Here is an 18,847-nt window from a genome sequence, read left to right on the forward strand (position 1 = left end):
TTTATGCAAGAGAAACAAAAGCACATGTCCAAAGACTTACTTTATTCTAGCCCCCCCTGCCAAGCTAGAAGCAACCGAAACGTTTGTTAACAGATGAGTGAATAAACAAATTGAGGCATACACATATAACAGAATACTACTCAGCCGTTTAAAGAAGGAATGAACTACTAATACACACATCATGAATGAGTCTCAGATAATTATGCTGAATGCAAAAAAAAAAAAGACCCCAAAAAGTACATACTCTATGATTCCAATTATATAAAATTCTAGAGAATGCAAACGAACCTGTGGAAGCAGAAAGCGGATCTGTGCTTGTCCGGGAATGGGGATGAGGGTGAGAAGGACTGATTATAAAGGCTCACAAAATAACTCTCAGGAGTGCTGGATATGTTCACCATCTCCAGTATGGTTCTGATTCCCAAGTGAATGTGCTTACTAAGTTGTACATTTTAAATAGGCACAATTTATTGTATGTCAATTATATTGCAACACAACTGTTAAAAATGAGTAGATTCCATCTGAAATTTTTGGATGTTACATTTCTCCCCCAAATTTCATGGCTATGGGCCTGTATCCTGTAGGACACAGCTGGGAGTCCTGCTCACATTCAACATGGCGTCCCTCCGTGGGCACCACACTCTCTTAAACTAGCTTGGCTTCTCCTCTTGAATGAAGCTGCCTGCTGGGCCTTCACAGGCCCTGAATTAAGACTCCTCAGCCTTGCCATGCCTCTTGCAGGCACTTCAGTCTTTAAACGTTGCCTTTGCTTCCCACATGAAGTTCCCCTTAGATTTCTCTAGAGTGAGCCTGGGACCAAAGATCGCATGACAGAAGGGACTCAAAAACTTCATGAGTGTGACACACTTCTCTGGGCTCCCACAAATGTTACCTTGCCTGCTCAGGAGGCTGATTTTAATACTTCAACGTCCAGCAATGACCCTGGCTAGCATGAACCAAAAGAATGCTTTATTGAAAGAGAAAAGTTGATAAAGCTTCTATAATCTTCTATGTGATCTAAAATCACAAGGCTCAAAAGTTGAGCAGGGCATTCCCCCACCTGACAATCAGCCTGTCCTTGGTTGAACATTTTCTACAAGCTGGGACTTGGCTGGCCTGATTCTGTCCCCAGTCCCCTGTGGCTGCTTTGAGAATCCCTATCTGCTTCCCCAGGGTCTCTGACAAAGTCTCCTTGGACTCTCTAGGTTTTGGCAGGGGGAGGCCAGGAATCCCTGTGCTGATGTAGGTAATAATTAGAACACTTCCTACTACCCAGGGGCAGATTAGGACTTTCCTTCTTTTGAGATCTATGCCTTCTGATTATGGCATGGAGGCATGGCCATAAACAACAGATGTGGAGACCCTAGCATGGGGTCATTGTGTCTGCTCACCTTGACACAGCCCAGCCCTTTGAAGCTCAGAGCTCTGTCTACACCATAGGTTAGCAGCATATCAAGTTTTTGAAAACTCTCCAACCCTCCTGTGGATCTACAGGGGAATTCTATGGCTCTTCCTCAAGGGATCACTCTCTATTTACTCTGGTGCTAATTTGCTGTTGGTTTTCTTTTGTAGAAGAGTCTCAAGCCCCTGTTATCTTCAGGCATCTTTGCCTTCAAGTCCCTAAGTCCTTAATTTTTGCTTTTAAGAGCTGATCAGGCTGTGTTGGCTACTGGGAAACGCCACACCACTTTGAAAGTCAAAGCTCCATAGTCATCTCAGTCTTCCAGAACTTGTCTTCCTCCAGAATCTGCTTTCTTCAATGGAAGAGCTTCACTTGAGGCTGGAGAACATCTTCAACTTTCTGTTGAAAGTGAAAGCTTCAAAAGAAGCTAAGTGCTGCTTCTCTATAGAAATTTATGCTATTTCTACAAATGCAAACTGTATGACTCTACAGAGCTTGGAGACTGGGGATGGGAAGGGAGTAACTCAGCTTGAATCTACTTTTGGCCAGATCAAATTTAGAGAAAGAATGCCACTTTCATTATTATTGTGACGATGCTTCCTTTTTGAGGGAGTCACCGTTAGTGTCTTGAGAGGAGTGTCACGTTGCCAGCGTAAGTGTGCACAATCACACTCTCCATTCTACATTTATGGGTGGACAAAAGGGTGGACAAACTTTAAGAAAGTTTTAAAATCCTAAGGATGCACACACAAAATCAGAGATGATGACTTCAAATTAATTACAGTTGTGGCCAAGCCATGTTTTCCCACAAAGCTGCCAGATGCCACTGTCTGTAATGTATCTAGAACTCCTCTTTTGTTATCTTTTTTTTTCCCATTAAGATTTATTTATTTTAGAAAGAGAGAGAGAGAAAGAGAAAGAGAGATTGAGAGAGAGTGAAGGGAGAGCATGAGCAGGAGGGGCAGAGGGATAGAGAATCTCAAGCTGACTCCACACTCAGCATGGAGCCTGACGGGGCTCAATCCCATGACCTTGAGATTGTGACCTGAGCTGAAACCAAGAGTTGGACTCTCAACAGACTGAACCACTCAGGCACCCTCTTTTGGTACCTTTTCTAAAGCCTATATCAGATTACTTTGTTTTTTGTATTTTGATTTGGGGGACTGCTCTAGGTTGAATAGTGAACCCCCAAAATTCACATCCCTCTGGAGCCTGAGAATATGGCCTAATGCAGAAGGAATCTTTGCAGACATACTGAGATGAAGTCATGCCGGCTTAGGTGCTCCCTACATCCAATATAACTGGTATCCTTATAAGAAGGAGCGAAGGAAGAGACACAGACAGAGGCATACAGGGAGAATGACACGTGATGATGAAGGCAGAGACCAGAGTGCTGTGTATACAAACTAAGGAATGACAAGCATTGCTAGGGACTACCAGAGCTAGGAAGAAGCAAGGAAAGAGCCTTCCCTAGAGCCCCCCATAACTATAAGAGAAAACAATTCTATTGTTTAAACTACTCAGTGTGTGATACATGGTCTGGCAGCCCTAGGAAGGTAATACAGGAGCTGAGCTGGGTGACTGAAGGAGTAATCAAGCTTAGTAGTTCTACTGCTGATCAAAAAACACCATGATTGCATGTGTGTGGTAGGGGCTCAGTTGGTTAAGTGCCCGACTCTTAGTTTTGGCTAAGGTCTTGATCCCATGGTCTTGAGATTGAGCCCTGCCCTGGGCTCTGTGGTGGGCATGAAGCTTGCTTCAGATTCTCTCTCTCCCTCTCCTTCTGCTCCTTTCCCCCGCTAAAAAACAAGCAAACAAATAAACAAACATGCTATAATTAACCAGACACCACCGATTTTATCTTGTAGATCTGATACTGAACTTAACAGGTAATGGCTGCCTCTGGTGGTGAGGTCTCCAAGACTAGTATCTTCAGCATTACCTCACTGGTTCTCAGGGAACTGTGCTATGGTATCTTATCTCCATTGCATGAAAGAAAGAATCTGGGGAGTTAATGGATTAAGAAATTCATCTGTGATTTTGCAGCTGGTAATGGTCAGAATTCAAAGTTTATTCCTCCTTCCCTACACCACACTACGTCTCCATGTCTGAGGATGACTTCCAAAAATGTTGGAGCAAAGGACCAATCTTGGAACTCATTGTACCATGCACCAAGGTGACATATGTGCGTAAAAGTTCTCTTGCACAGTAAGCTCTGGTTTGTGTTGGTTTGTTTAAAAATTCTCTGTTACTACTTTGCAGCCACACCTCGTCTATGTGATGTTGGATTCTCTGCCTGTCTAACTTATATCACCACTCCTTTAGGAGAGGCTGGGACTTCTCTTCCAGCTTATACAGAGCTGAAGAAGCTGTCAGCACTTCGTAAATAATCAGTATCTAAGCCAGCACAGTGATCCCTACAAATTATGACCCTCAGGCTCTGAAGACTAAGAAAAATGTTCAGTTGTGCAATTTTCCACTCTTTTAATAATCTTGACAGTGTGGGTTGTGTTAGTCCTAGTTTAATATTATAATCCAAACAATATTTGACTCTGAATGCAGAATGAGGCTCAGGAACCACACAGGCCAATGTATTCTTAGATGACTCATGGTAGCTGGTTGGGCTGTTTTGACCTTTCCTGTGTGTGCAGACTGGTGGGACTTTTGTCCCTCCACTACCTACATGCACTCACCACACACATGGTAATAGAATAATGGTGTCATTTTCCTTTCTCTTCTTCTTAATAGCTTGTGAAGAAGGACCCGTTCAGCCTTGCAGTTGAGGTGGACAGAAGATCACCTTGTGTGTGGGCTGACATTCCACTTCCAGTGGACTTGAGCTCTACTCAACCATGACTCTTTATCATTCTCGGCCCCCACTTGAAGAAACAGCATGTCCCTTGGGTGTGTAGGGTGATTTACAAACTGGCCTTGAGACATTGCAAGGCCCTTTCTCTACCTGCAGTGTCTAGGGGAGGCATATACTAGGGTTTACAATGTGGCACTAAGGGAGGATGGCCTGGGTTTGGTTCTGAGGACCAGCTTTGGCTTGAACCCAATCTAAAAAGTCCCTGCCTGGTAGTCTATTCTGTAAGAAGCATTTCCAGACCATACACTTGATTTCATGCCTCCTTCTTCAAAACCTTTTCTGTGAAATAAAATTTTTTTATTTGTTTCATTTTTCAACCTTCCTTTTCTATAAAGCCAGTTGTATCTATTTTTTCTGTTGAGTATCAATTCCATCATCTCTTGTTTTGTCACACTTTGTGTTCAAAATTTGTTAATAGGCAAGTGCTTTCAAGGTAGACTTCAGAATCCTGGGCCTGTCATTCAAGGCCCACCTACTCCTCAAACCCTTCCCAGTTTGTGTGACGTTCACTGATGCTATGAGATGCTCAGTTTGAGAGGTTCATTGGGAGAGAATGTAGGCAGGATGTGTGACCTAGACTCTGAGGCTAAGAGACACTCTGCAGAGGAAGTGATGTCTGTGTTAAAACCTGACTGTGAATCGGAGTTACCCAGGTGAAAGACAGGGAAAGGTGTTCTTGGTGGGTGGAATGCCATGTGCAAAGCCCAAAGGGGAGACAGCATAGCACACTCAGGAGCTGAAGTCAGTGTGGCATAGCTAGAAGGCAGAGTGGGTCGGCCTGGAGCTGGGAAGACAAGGACCAAAGTCAGAAAGCAGGGACCAGCTCCTGTTGGACTTGAAAGTCTGGTGCATTAGACTTTGTTCTAAGGTCAGTGAGGAACCACTGTAGGTTTTAGGAGGCTGGAGAGGGTGGTGGGGGGGGGGGCGCAGGGAGACTGTTAAAACTGAGCTTTTAAAAAGATCATTCTTGCTTCCTTGAGGATGGTAGATCAGAAGACAGCAGGATAAACAGACTGGAAGCCCAACAGGAGGCTGTAATTCAGAAACGAGATGAAGTAGGAACACGGAGAGTACAAGAACTGTGAGCAAACTAGAGATATATGGGGTCAGGTTGGTTCCGAATACATCACCTGAGGGCATCCATGTCATATACTCCCCTGCCAGGTCACCCTTGCTCCTCTCCACGGATACAAATCCTACCCACACCAAAGCTCTCTCTACATGAAGCCTTCTCTGACCTTCAGCCCCCAGAATCCATATACATACTCGTAAGCTTTCCCCCCATGCCCCTTATTTCGTGGAGAGACCTAATTTACAAAGTCAGTCCTTGTTTCCATCATGTATTTCTTTTCTCCAGGGGATGGCAAGCATTGGGAACAGAAACCATGTCGGTGGTACATCTTTCTATTCCCTCCTCCTTAGTAATTCCAACCTTATCTCATGCAACTTAGATGAACCATCACAATCTGTCCTGCTGACCACCTGTGACCTTGCTTTGCTTCCAAGCATTTGCAGGTTGTTCTCATGCAGGTCTCATTTTGAAGAGCTCATTTAGTGGGTCAATCTAGTGATTCCTGCACCCATCCGTCCATCCACCCACCCATCCGTCCATTCATTCATTCGTTGGCTACGCTATTCTTCATTCACTTAACACATCCTTACTAGGTGTCTGCTATGTCCCAGGCACCATTCTAGAACTGATTCTTTGCCTTTGACCAAATTCTCCATTTTTTCTTGGAAACTGAGTTTCTCAGCACAGAGGCAGGCCCCCTTTCCTGTTGGCCACAGTAAATGAGGACTGAATATACTGGAAATGTTTTTGCGCTCTAAGCACCACTTAACACGTGGTACCCAAATGAGTCACAGCACAGGAGGGGGCTAAGGTGTGAAAAGACTCCTTTGGCTTCCCAGGTGGAGCACTAGCCTTCCTGTGGTTGGCTAATGTCCTGCCCACGGTACTCAGACCTTAGTATTTGAATGTGTACTGGGCTGAGTTAATCCCGTCCTGTTTTTTTAAATAGTTGCTGATGTTTACCCAGTTGAAAGAGAATCAAAGAGCACCAGCTACTCCCTGAAGAATGTGGGAGTCCTAATGCAAAGTTCTTCATGTCAAGAAAACTCTTGGCTTTTGCCCCTGTCACTGTCCCAGCTCTGAGCCTGCCATTTCCCTGCCCTCCGCCCTCCCAAGAATGGGCACTAGACTCACTGTGGTTTGGGAGGGAAGCTTCTGAGTTCCCAGATTCTTCTGAACTTCACTTGCTTTAAGTGATTTTCACTGTACTGTTGCATCAAAGCTCTGTTTTTGACAAAGAAGTTGCCATATACGATTAAAAATAATTTGGGGGGCAGGATCTCTACCAGGAATTGAACAAACAATGTACTGTCTGAAGCTGGTTCCAAATTCCTAATGCATCTGCTTTGTACAGTCCCCATTTCATAAAACTACAATTCCTCATTTGTCTGAGTTCTTTCTGCTTGTGCATTGCAAGGGTCACACCCCTTTATTTCTGGCCCCAGAGGCACCTTCCCAAGTTTGGGAGAGCCTCTCATTTGAAGTCACAGAAGCCCTAAATAATGCAGTTCTTGCAAGCATCCCAGCTCAGCACTTACAAGCTACCCTACCACTTTTCTTGACTAGGGCAGATGTTGGAAAATGTCTGAATCCTCCGTTCATTTCCTGGAGAGACTTCCCAGCCCTGATCCATTTTCTGTCCAAAGACTCCATCTTAGATTCTGATACTTCCCTGAGTTTCTCTCTTGAAACTCTCCAGCTGAGCAGATATGGCCGTCCAGCCGACATCAGATGTTTTATGTAATTATTTTATCTCAAGATGAATTTTGAATCTATGGATCAGAAGTTTGACTGTGGTCCTGGGTCTTAATCTCAGCTGTGATCGTAAAAATTTTCCCAATTTGCATAAGCCTCATTTAAACTTAGATATTTGATTTTTTTTGTTTGCTTTTGACACTGACTCTCTATATCACTGGCTCATGTTAATTTGCCAGTAACAAAATCCTAGTCTAAACTGGCTTGCACACAAAAATGCACCTTGGCTTATATAACTGGAACACATAAACTGGAACATTTAGGGGACATGTTCAGGCACAGCAAGATTCAGGGTTCTGAGAGGGATTTTTGGGACTCAGTTTCTCCCCATTTCTTGGCTCTGCTGTCTGTGAGCATTGACATCAGTCTTATATTTCATGAGCAGGAGTGGTAGGCCTTCCCAGCAATAGCGAGCGCAACTTCTTTTCCAGATGCCATGGGGAAAGGTGGGTTTCTCTGCCCTAAATGTTCAATAGAATCCTGAACCTGACTCTTGTTGACCCATACCACCCTGAACCAGTCACTCTCAGTAGGGGTAGGCTGATGAGCATAGGACATCCCTGAGGGGAGGAGATTGGACTAGAGTCCAGACAGAGAACCCTAAACACAACAGAAAGAAGAGATACCCACCTCAGCTCCTAAGTCAGGTGGGAACCAGGACTCCCTTTCTCTTTCCTTGTTGCCTGCCCGAGGATCCAGGGTTGGGTTTGAAGAAGAGCTCACACTGTAAAACCATTCCATGCTCAGTCGTGGGGTCTGCAGGAACCATAATCATTACACATGTGTATGTTATATGACATTGCTTGACATGACTTCAGTTTCTGTGTGGTGGTTATTGTGACCTTTTCCCTCCGGTTTTTGTCTTCAGTTTTCTTTCCCTTTTGTGCTATATTTTAAAATGGGGCATTCTAAAGTACATTTTCAAATTTCTTCCTTTAAAAAGTTAATACGTCACTTTGGATGCCATTTGTAGAGGCTGAATAAACAAATGGGAAGTGGTCACTTTTATAAAGTTTATGTAATTCAACTGTTAGAAGAGATCTGTTAGCATTATCTGAAATGAGATGCAATTGAAAGGAAGCAGAGATTAGTGTATGAAATCCTGTGACTTTCTGAGATATTTGGCTTAGTACAAATTTACTATATAAAATACTTTGTGGGGCGCCTGGGTGGCTCAGTCAGTGGGTTAAAGCCTCTGCCTTCGGCTCAGGTCATGATCCCAGGGTCCTGGGATCGAGCCCCGCGTCAGGCTCTCTGCTCAGCAGGGAGCCTGCTTCCTCCTCTCTCTCTGCCTGCCTCTCTGCCTACTTGTGATCTCTGTCTGTCAAATAAATTTAAAAAAAAAAATCTTTAAAAAAAAAAAAAAACTTTGTATTACCCTCAAAAATATTCACCAGAATGTCCTTCTTCCATCTCCTCATTCCCCTAAACCTCACATGCCAGACAAAGAGGACACCAAAGCCTATCTGTGGTTATTATTCTTAGTGCTACTTGATAGGCCTGAATTCCACATATGAAATTTAAAGAGAAGTCAGCGAACTCCTACTGCCTCTGTGATTATTAGTTTTACAATTACTATTACTAAGAAGTGTATTAAAGATGGCGCCCAATTATTGAGTGCTTACTATGTGTACTGACTAGAGGAAGTACTTAGACTTATCACTGATCTGTTCTGGGGCGGTCCTCACTTGGCTGGTGTGTAATGTGTCACCGTCAACCTTTGGGGACCAGGTACAGTTTTGTGCAACAGTGAGGTCCCATGTTGCTGCTCCTCTACAATTGGGACCTTCGTTCCCTATCAGTCCTTGCACAAGTAAGTCATTGGTAAATGCTGCTACTTGCTCCTTCCCTTGTCATATTTAGGAAAGAAGAACTTGAGGATATTGATGAAGATGGGCTGGAAATGATAGCACTATTGATAAAAGCTATATTTCTTCTATGTCATGTCTTTTTTTTTTTTTCATTTTGAAAGCCTGATGGCTTATTTATTTATTTTTAGAAAGGGGGAGAGGCAGAGGGAAAGAGAGAATCTTAAGCAGGTTCTATGCCCACCACAGAGCCCAATGTGGGGCTCCATCTCATGACCTGAGATCATGATCTGAGCTTAAATCAAAAATTGACCGCTTAACCAACTGAGCCACTCAGGTGATCCAGCTTCATGGCTAATATTATCTTCATCCCCCAACAAACCTACAGTAGACACGCCCCCCCCTTCATCTGAAGCTTTGCTTTCCCAGGCTTCATTTACCTGTGGTCAACCACAGTCTGGAAGTAGATGATCCTTCTTCTAAAATACTGTCATAAGGTCACTAGTAGCCAATGGCTGCATAACAACACCTACGTCCTTGCTCTCACTTCATCTCATCACGTTGGTGTTTTATTGTCTCATATCATTACAAGAGGAAGGGTGAGTACAGTCCAATAAAATCTATGCCATGTCTTAATCACTGGAAAAAGAAGCAGGAATCAATCCATTCCTGGACCTTAGCATCTCAAGAAGAACAGGAGGCTCTCCATTAAGAACAGGCTCAAAGTTCCAAGGTATCAGCAGGAAAGGCTGTAGCCTCGCTCAAACCAGCTTGAGCAAGACAGGGAATCTGTTGGCTAAGATCATTGAAAAGCTTCAGGCACAGCTAGGTTGTAGGGTTAAATGAAGTCATCAGACATCCATGTCTTTCCACTTTTCATCTCTGCTGTTCTTTCTTGGCTTCATACTCCAGAAGGTTCTCTTCTTCCAGCAACAGAATGGCCACCAGACACTTCATTCTTACAATCTATCAGCTTTCAAGTCCAGGAGAAAAACAGTATCTCTTTCTTTAGACTTCTAGCACAAATCCCGAAAATGATACTTCAGTTTGAGTCACACGTGCACCTCCTGAATCCATAACTGAAAGAGGGAAAGAGAACTGGCCAGGCCTAGATCATTTGCTGTCCTCTGGAGCAAGGAGTGGGATGAACCCCTCCATGGAAATGCTGGAAATGTATAGAAAGGTGGTTTTCCGAAAGAAAGTCAGGGAGAAGAAGGATCAAAAGAAGAGACCAGCAAGCAAACAAACCCGAATGTCCACCACACGTCTCCTAGAACTCAATTTCTCCATCTGGAAATAAATCCACCTCCGAATGCTGTGCTCCCAGGTATCCAATGAGGTGACAAAGCAGGCAGAGAAGGTGTGGCATGTGGGCCGCTTCCGAGGGCGGGTTAAGGGGACAGAAGAGTGTTCTGGGCACACTGGGGGTCCAGTAGGCTTGGGGGATCCTGTAACAGAGATGAGAGTGGTTCCTAATTAGGGAGATGGATGGGAGAGAGCAAGATCAGTCCTGAGGAAAACCAGACTGATTCTCAGACATCCATTTGGGGTGGTTATTAAGTAAGCTTTGTGGAACACTTGAAAGGCCAGCACTGTGCTGTGCCCCCACTGGGCTGCGTTCTCAATGTGTGACATTGAGAGGTCACACCCACCATCATCATGACTAGCAAATGAGGATGAAATGACAAATTGCAGCAGCGCTAAGGACAGTCAGGAACAGGAGTGACGTGGGTGGCACTGAGTGAATTAGAGGTCTTCTGGAAGGACTCGCGTTCCTACACTTTACTGAAATCACTTTTTCATCAGTTGGGTAAAAATATTAGAAAGATTTGTGATTTATGTTTCAACCTGCTTAATAAAAAAGAAATATAACAAAACCCAAAGAAACATCCTGTGTTCCAGTAGCCGAAAAGCGATCCTTACTGCAGGAGTGTTTTTTGGTAGAGAAAGCCAAGAAACCTTCAGTTCAGAGCAGGGAATCCTGGGTCCAGGATAATAGAATAAATTATAGGCCATCCAGAAAAATAAAACAGACGACCTTGGCCCCGAGGGGAAACCCATGTTGTGGAGACACTTCGTAGAAAATTCTTATAACTTGTAGCAAAATGAAAATTCTTAGGACTTTTCTAAACTCAGAAACTTAATTCAGTTTGATGGTAGAGAAAAATTCTTACTGATTTCAAATTAAAAAAAAAAAAGAACAAAACAAGAAAGAGAAACAATAAGACACCCTATGTTTTGCTTTCCTGCGCTGCGATTAGTGCCAGAGGGCTGGGCTTTGGGGGCTAACTGATGCCACCCGGCGGGAATGGGTGACCTTCAACGTGGACTGGGGGTAGCACCTCTCTCTTCAAGTGGATTTTGGCCAAAGCAGCCAGGCCCGTGCCTGTCAAAGATATAAGCTCAGTATGGCATATGGGATTAGAGAGGGATCATGGAACCTCAGACATTTCCAAGAAAAATGAGTAATCAAAGCCCAGGCCTTGGACAATCTGCCAATCATTAACCACCCGTCCTTTCCACAATGGTGGGCAGGCTGCCGGGGATGCAGGCTGCAGATGGGAAGCACGCTTTCCTGAGGTTTTTTCCTGTTCTCTGGGCTCCTCTTAAGCACCCAAAGGATCCATTTCCTGGCACCAGCGAAGATTTGGAGCACGGGGGTCTATTCACTCTCTGCATTGCTTGGACAGCTGGCTGGACCCTGGAATACTTGAAAGGGCCAGTGGGAACCCACTGTCCCATCTCTCTGCCTCTGGCTTGCTAGAGGAGGCCTCTGCTAACCTGTCCCTCTTTGACTCTCAACTTCCCGACCCACTTCGAATATTGCTGCCTGATTCACAGTCTTAGAACGATGCCCTCTGTCTCACAAGTGGACAAGGACGTCCCTTTCTTTCCAGGAGAGTCCTGGAATGCCTTCCTCTCAGACAAGCCCAAGTCCCCTGTCCCGGCTAGCCTTCAAACATTTTGCTTGTGCCTTTCTTCAAGTCTTCGCCTCTCCCTTCCCTGGGCCTGAATATTGCATCTGCACCAGCCAACCCGCCTGTCACCTGCCCTATTCAGATGGCCCCAGCTCTCAGGGATTGCCCTTAGACAGATTGCTTGGGTCGTGCAGAATCTCCCCTGCTCCGTGGGACATCAACTGCATTCTGCTTTCTCTTTCTTTTTAGCACATTTTTATATGCTTAAATTGGTGAGACCATCAATTTCTTCCTCTCGTATCTCTCGGAAGGGTCAACACATAACAGATGTTTACAATTATTTATTGAGTAAGTGAACAGGTAAACCAAAGGGTGTCAGAAATGACTAAACACATTCTTGTTATTTGAGTAAAATAGAGGTTAGAAAAACGATAAACTACCCCCATTTTGGCTATTTCTCGGATCTGAACTTGATTGGCTGGTAGGTCAGGGTGCCTGCCCCTGACCTGTCTTGTTCTAATCCACCTCAGGAGAAGGTACTAGAAGTATGTACCATCAGAACATTCCCATGGGTGCCTGGGTGGCTCAGTGGGTTAAGCCGCTGCCTTCGGCTCAGGTCATGATCTCAGGGTCCTGGGATCGAGGCCAGCATCGGGCTCTCTGCTCAGCAGGGAGCCTGCTTCCTCTCTCTCTCTCTGCCTGCCTCTCTGTCTACTTGTGATCTCTCTCTGTCAAATAAATAAATAAAATCTTTAAAAAAAATACTTAAAAAAAAAAAAAAGAAAGAAAGAACATTCCCGCTGGAGTGCCTAGGTGGCTCAGTGGGTTAAAGCCTCTGCCTTCAGCTCGGGTCATGATCTCAGGGTCCTGGGATTGAGCCCTGCATCAGGCTCTCTGCTCAGCAGGGACCCTGCTTCTCTCTCTCTCTCTCTCTCTCTGCTTAAAAAAAAAAAAAAAGAACATTCCCGCTATCCATTCTCGGCTTACAGATCTATAGTGCTTTCTTATTGGTACAAGGTAAAGAGCAAACCCACACCTCAACTTCTTGGAGGTCTCATGGCTCCTTGCTTTTATCAGCTCCCAGCAAGCTTAGCCTGCCCGCTTCCTACCTTATTCGACTTCCCAGCTCTGACCTCATGTGAGGGGAGGGCTGATGAGCCAGCCTTTGCCACATCCCTCCCTGAGGCACCAGGCTGCCTCCCCTACCTCCTGGGCACAGAGCCGGGGCCTTCTGAAGTTTTATCTTTAAAAAGCCGAGTAAAAGCTCCTCTTCTGGCTGGAGGACCAAAGGGACAGGGGAGGGGGCAGAAATCTGATTCACCATTCATGGTCTGTGAATTGTCGAGATTAAAAAAAATAAACAAAAGCAGGCATATTTGAAGCATTAAAGACACATCAATGACTTCCAGCTTGTGCTCTTTTCTTTTGAACTCTCATCTTGTGAATGTTGTTGTCTCCCCACTCCTGAGTGCCTTTGCCCCCTTCTGGGGTCTGAGCCCACCCTTTGAGGGGAAACTCTGCTATAGGACAGGAACCTGGGAAAGCACAGCTGTCCCTGAGCCAAGTGGCCCCCCTTCCCAATGGCTCAGCAAACCCATATGCCCATTTCCTTCCTGCTGAAGGAGCTGGTGCCCCGCCTACAGGCTGCAGATTAGAGGGTCTAGGGTGGCTGGGACATCCAGGAGCATGTGCCCCCCCCCCACTTGGTGGCCCCTGAATCACAGGTGAGGGGGTTGACAGCCTTGAAAGAGAAGGAGCACTGCCTGCTCTATACTTCCCTGGGGCTTCAGGGTCACGGGCAGGGCACGGCCCTGCTCATGGTGGCCTTGAGCATCTGTGAGAAAGGCAGAGGCCAAGAGAACATTCTCGTGAAAGGGATCGGAGATGTACATCTTCCTTAGATAGATAAGAAAACAGGGGCCCAACGCTGCCTGTAGAATTGTTCTTGGAGTTTCTCATTCACTCATTCATGCCGTCCACAAATGTTTCTCTAAGGCTTGCTAGGTGCGAGGCAGGGGATACATGGATGCGTGCTGGTTGGAAGTCGAGCTAGGAACTCGGAGGCTCTCATTCCTGGTGGTACCGTGTCCCTGACACAATAAAACAAGGCTGTGTGTTCATTAATTACTTGACTTGACCATGTGCCCCACACCTACCTGATTCCAGGCACTGTGCGCAGCTGTTGGGTGTAATTATACCATCCTGATGGATATAGGGGGCATGAGGTCTCTGAAGCCCAGGGAGGTTGCACAGCAGGTGGGATCCCACAGCTAGAAAGGGGAGGAGTTGAGCTGAGCCGGAGGTCCATTGGACTGTCCTGGGCTGGTCCCCTTGCTTGTCCCCAGACTCCACCCTCCCCACCAAGAGCTGCTCTGCTTTTTACCACCACACCTTGGCAAATGAAGACCCCCCACTTGGTGGGCCCTCTTTTCTCCTTCCGTACCTGTGTGTTCTCACTTGTCACTTAGAACTCCCATCTTGATTAGCTCAGATGTTGGGACTGCTTAGGGTTGATGCAATCTGGCCACCGATCTGTGGGCCAAGCTGGCTATTCAGGGAGACATCATTCCTTCCTTCTGATGCATTTTCTTTCGTCAGGCTCAACTGACAAGCCCGGGTCAGACTGGAAGACAGTATCACATTGTGAACAAACGTGTGTCACTGGCCCTTCAGGAAAAGAAGGAAGACCTTCACCTGTCTTTTTTCCTCTAGCTTGGAATAAATTGCTACTTACCTGGGATGGGGTGGTTATTGGCTAATCCAGTGACTGTGTCAGGGAGATGGAATAATCAGATATTGCAATGACTGGACTTACATTTTGTGGGTCATCAGCTTTCAGGGAATTAGAAGAAATATGCTTACCGCCAATATTGTACTAATCATAATGTAATTTCCTTGCTGGTTTTTTTGCTGTTGGTCCTGTGGTCACCAATTAACACTCTGATAGGAGTTGAGGTGCTACAGAAAAGCCCAGGAAGCCAGGGGATCCTGCCACTAACCAGATCAGTGAGTTTGAGGCATTCAGCCTTTCACTTCAGAGTTCCATTTCCTCTTCTGTAACACAAACACGTTGAATTAGATTTGGTCGGTTAACACATGTTGCATGCCTGCCATCGCTCTCTGCTCCTGGGCCCATAGCAGACATCACTAATCAATTGTGGTACTCTTTCTTTTGATCTCTGACGGCTCGGGATCCTTCTAAACCCAATACTCCAGCGGCGGCCCTCCATAGATTGGAGTTGGCAAGGGAATGAAAATCTACTTGCTAGATGACCTCCGGCGCCTCGGCTCTCATGAGTTGCCTGGAGCGAATCATGCTGGATAGGAAGCCGGATGGTGCAGTTTGTTGGTATTATCAAGCACTGAGCATCTGACCGCTCAACTGAGGTTTTTTCTTTCTTTCTCATTCTTCTCCTTCAGTTCACTGATCACCCAGGACGACGTGGCTGTTACAATCTATGGTAGGAACATGTCTACAGTCGTGGGTGGGTAGGCCCACGTGAAGGGTGACAAGGGTGGTCTGGTCAGCAAGGCTCTATGCCTAAGATTTCGGCTTCTCTCTCAAGCCCTCGTTCCTCGTGAAAATAGGCAGAAACTGGCAAGCCCACACCTGAATCCCTCTGACTCACAGCACTAGGCTGGGACGTGCCATTCTGTTACTGTGAGTGGGATTTGAAATAGGACCCTCCTTAGCAGATTCGAAGCCTGCTGGGAATCAGGGTGGGGTGGGTGCTAGTTCCCTTTTGGATTCCCAGCCTGATTCCACCACTCATAGATTGTTTGAGCTCTGATGAGCTACTTGACCACTTTCTGCCTCAGTTCTTCATTCCTTAAACAGGAAAATAACAACAGTCTATAGGTTAGGGGTTCGTCCAGCAATTAGGTGAGATCATGGACCCAAGTACTTACAAAACCGCCTATTATCACTTTGTTTTCGTTCTAGTAAAATCACAGCCTAGCATAGTGCCGGACGCATAGGGCGCTAACATATGGGAATGAATTTCATTTTTCAATGACCACCAGAAGTGAGCATCTGCCTTTGAAGACAGACCCAAGAACCGTCGGGAAGATGAATAGGACCGACTCTGTCCACGGGATGGTGGGGAACCGAAGGGGGCAGAGTCAGAACAAAGGGTCTGGAGGCCATCTGCCTCTGAGGCCACCAGAAATGGCTGAGGGGAATCATGTGACAAGGGAGGAAACTCGTCTCCGTTTTTTGCACTTCCTAAGTTTTAGCATTTATAATTAGAGTCGTCCATTTGTTAAAGCCTATTCACAAATCCAGAAAACGCTTCTGTGGGGACACGGCACCTTGATCTCATCGGGTCCTCAAAACACACTTGTGAGCTCAAGCTCAAGGCAGTCTTACCCCTGTATGATTACTGAGGGGAGGTTGAGGCCCAGTTATGCAACTTGCCCAAGGACACACAGCTCAGGAAGGACCGTGCCTGGGCTCTAACTCCAGGCCCTGCTTCCTGTTCTCTCCAGGAATGTATTTCAGCTGTGGGTTTCCCAGTGTGTTTTTTTTTTTTTTTTCTCAATGGCATCAAGAAAAAAGCAATTTTATCAATTTAACATAAACAGTGTGTCAATCTTCCTCAAATTCTTCAACCCACGTCAAATGTCAGCTTTATTTTGTGGCTACAAGAAACCATAAATGTAGAAATGAGCAAAACTAGTCCCACCAAAGGAGTCTGCAATGCGTGCCCAGGCGTGATCGTGGAAAAAGAGGAGGACAGGAACAGCATATAATGCCTAATGAAACATATTAAGGGACAGAACTGGGCTTTTATTCGAAACACGATCTTCATGTTGCTGCCAAACAAAATAAAACAAGTATGAACCAGGCACAAACCACTGTTGGGCGTGTTTCCCAAAAGACTTGGACACAATGTGAAACCAGGAGTTTGCAAGTTGCCCTTTTACAAAAGAATACAGAGATATGTGCCTTCTAAGCAGACAGGACTTTCAGTTTTCTTTTCCAGGCTGGGGATGCAATTGCAAGGGACCGTTATCAATTCATCCCTCATTCCTCCTGGAGACCAGGACATGCAGGAAACGCACTTTGCAAAGCTGTACCAAGTCACCATGACTTGCGATGAGAAGTTCTGAGTCACCAGAAGCCCCCATGTCTTGGCCCCCATGTAGGCACACTGTTTGTTAGATAAATTATTGACTAAAAATCCCTCCTACTCCAAGCTGCTTTGAGTTGATGTTTTTTGCTCCTTATATCCAAAGAAGTTTTGATTGGCATGGTCCAGCTTTCTCTAACGAACACACAGGTCAGTGGCTCATTCCGACGGCCAGGAAAATGTTCTTTATTTTAATGTTTAACATGGTGATTTACTGTGTGCTTAACGTGTTCCAGAATCGGCACAAAATTTTTACTGCCAGAGCTCACTGAAGCCGCACAACCATTTGGGTCAATACCTAGGAATTTAGCCGCCACAGTTAGCAATGAATACCATTGGAACCCAAGCTAACAGAGTAGAAACTAAGAATGAGAGTTGTAACAGGTGATCTGACCCAAGTTCACACAAGCAGTCCTTGCCAGAGCTGCTATCAGAACCTAGAACGGGGCACATCGATTAATGTTTCTTAGCTTTGGTTTCCTAACTGCGAAATGGGACAATAGTATCTGCAAAGAAGAAATGTTTTCAGACCCAAGGACACACACATAAAAAGTGCCTAACATGGGGCCTGGCACTCAGTCCTTGTTAAATATTTGTTTAAAATGACAGTAAGGCAAGGATTCCTTTTCTTTTCTTTTCTTTCTTTTTTTTTTTTTTTTTTAAAGATTTTATTTATTTATTTGACAGAGAGAGAGAGATCACAGTAGGCAGACAGAGAGAGGGGGAAGCAGGCTCTCTGCTGAGCAGAGATCCCGATGTGGGGCTTGATCCCAGGAGCCTGAGATCATGACCTGAGCTGAAGGCAGAGGCTTAACTCACTGAGCCACCCAGGTGCCCCAAGGCAAGGATTCTTAATTGGGGTTCATAGATGGGCTCCAGGAGATCTGATTACTCCCCCAAATTACACACAACATTTTACATATGTATCAATGTCCATTTTGGGGTGGGACAGGGAGAAAGTGTTTGCTTCCTGCAGTTTTCACACCAGTCCGTGCTGCCTAACCACCCACACCCCCACCCAAAGCAAAAAATATATACTTTAAAGGAAACTTAAGATTCTCCCTTACCTGAACTCACCTCTCGCTCAGTCCCGAGAAGGAAGAATTTTGCCAAGTTGTGAGCCAGGTGGAGACTTCACGTGATCAGTAAAGAAGAGATCAGTAAAGAAGAGAAAGGCCTGACTTCTGCCCAGGCCACCCCGCCCTCTGGGCTGTGGCCTGTGTCGTTTCTCTCCCTTGGTGATCTGTGTGGCTCAAACTGTTGACATGGGCCACCTCCTCCTGGGGAGACACTGGAGGAGAAGTGGGCCTTTTAGGTCTCCCTGTCCCAGGCAAGCACACCCTTGGTACACAGTTCTGAGCCTCATTGGTCGGGGCATGGGGGCCCAAATCTAGGGTGTGATTATCTTTCTTTGCCGGATTTCCTCATCCTTATCATCTCACTGGTGGTGACTTAAAAGCAGGAGATAATTTGGAGATCGAGATTCCTCCTGATATCTCTCTGCCTCTCAATAGAATAATTTAACTTTTTTTTTTTTAACCATCCTTTGTGATTAGAGACACACACACACACACACACACACACACACACACACACAGGAGCAAAGTCCACACACACCCAGGAGCAAAGTCTCAGATGGAAGACTTCCAACCATTTGACTGGCTTTAACTGATAAAGATCTAGGCAATTTTATTTCCTATTTTAGCTTCAAAATTTGGAAAAGGAATTTCATGAAGAAAATCATAAATTTTTTTTGTCTCTTTTTAACATACAATCCAAATAATAGCATGAAATGTTTATTGAGCACTTACTTTAAGCTCGCAACTAAGTTAGTTTGTTACATACATTATTATTATTCCCCCAAGCACCCTCATGAGACTGGACATGCTAT

General features: G+C 45.4%; 1 long non-coding RNA gene across 2 annotated transcripts; it reads right to left on the reverse strand.

The window, feature by feature from the left end:
- Positions 1-27: 27 nt before the first annotated feature.
- Positions 28-18,406, reverse strand: LOC123392437. Of its 2 annotated transcripts, none has more exons than XR_006607158.1 (6): positions 18,034-18,406; positions 14,268-14,447; positions 13,981-14,094; positions 9,347-10,354; positions 7,729-7,854; positions 28-2,082 (listed from the first exon to the last, which is right to left on the reverse strand). It is a non-coding gene; the product is annotated as an uncharacterized LOC123392437 (long non-coding RNA). The 2 variants fall into 2 exon arrangements; XR_006607157.1 differs by having other exon boundaries at positions 18,024-18,406.
- Positions 18,407-18,847: the final 441 nt, after the last annotated feature.

Source organism: Mustela putorius, unplaced genomic scaffold, assembly GCF_011764305.1.
Source record: "Mustela putorius furo isolate JIRA1106 unplaced genomic scaffold, ASM1176430v1.1 tig00000577_pilon_pilon_pilon, whole genome shotgun sequence".
Lineage (NCBI taxonomy): Eukaryota > Metazoa > Chordata > Mammalia > Carnivora > Mustelidae > Mustela > Mustela putorius.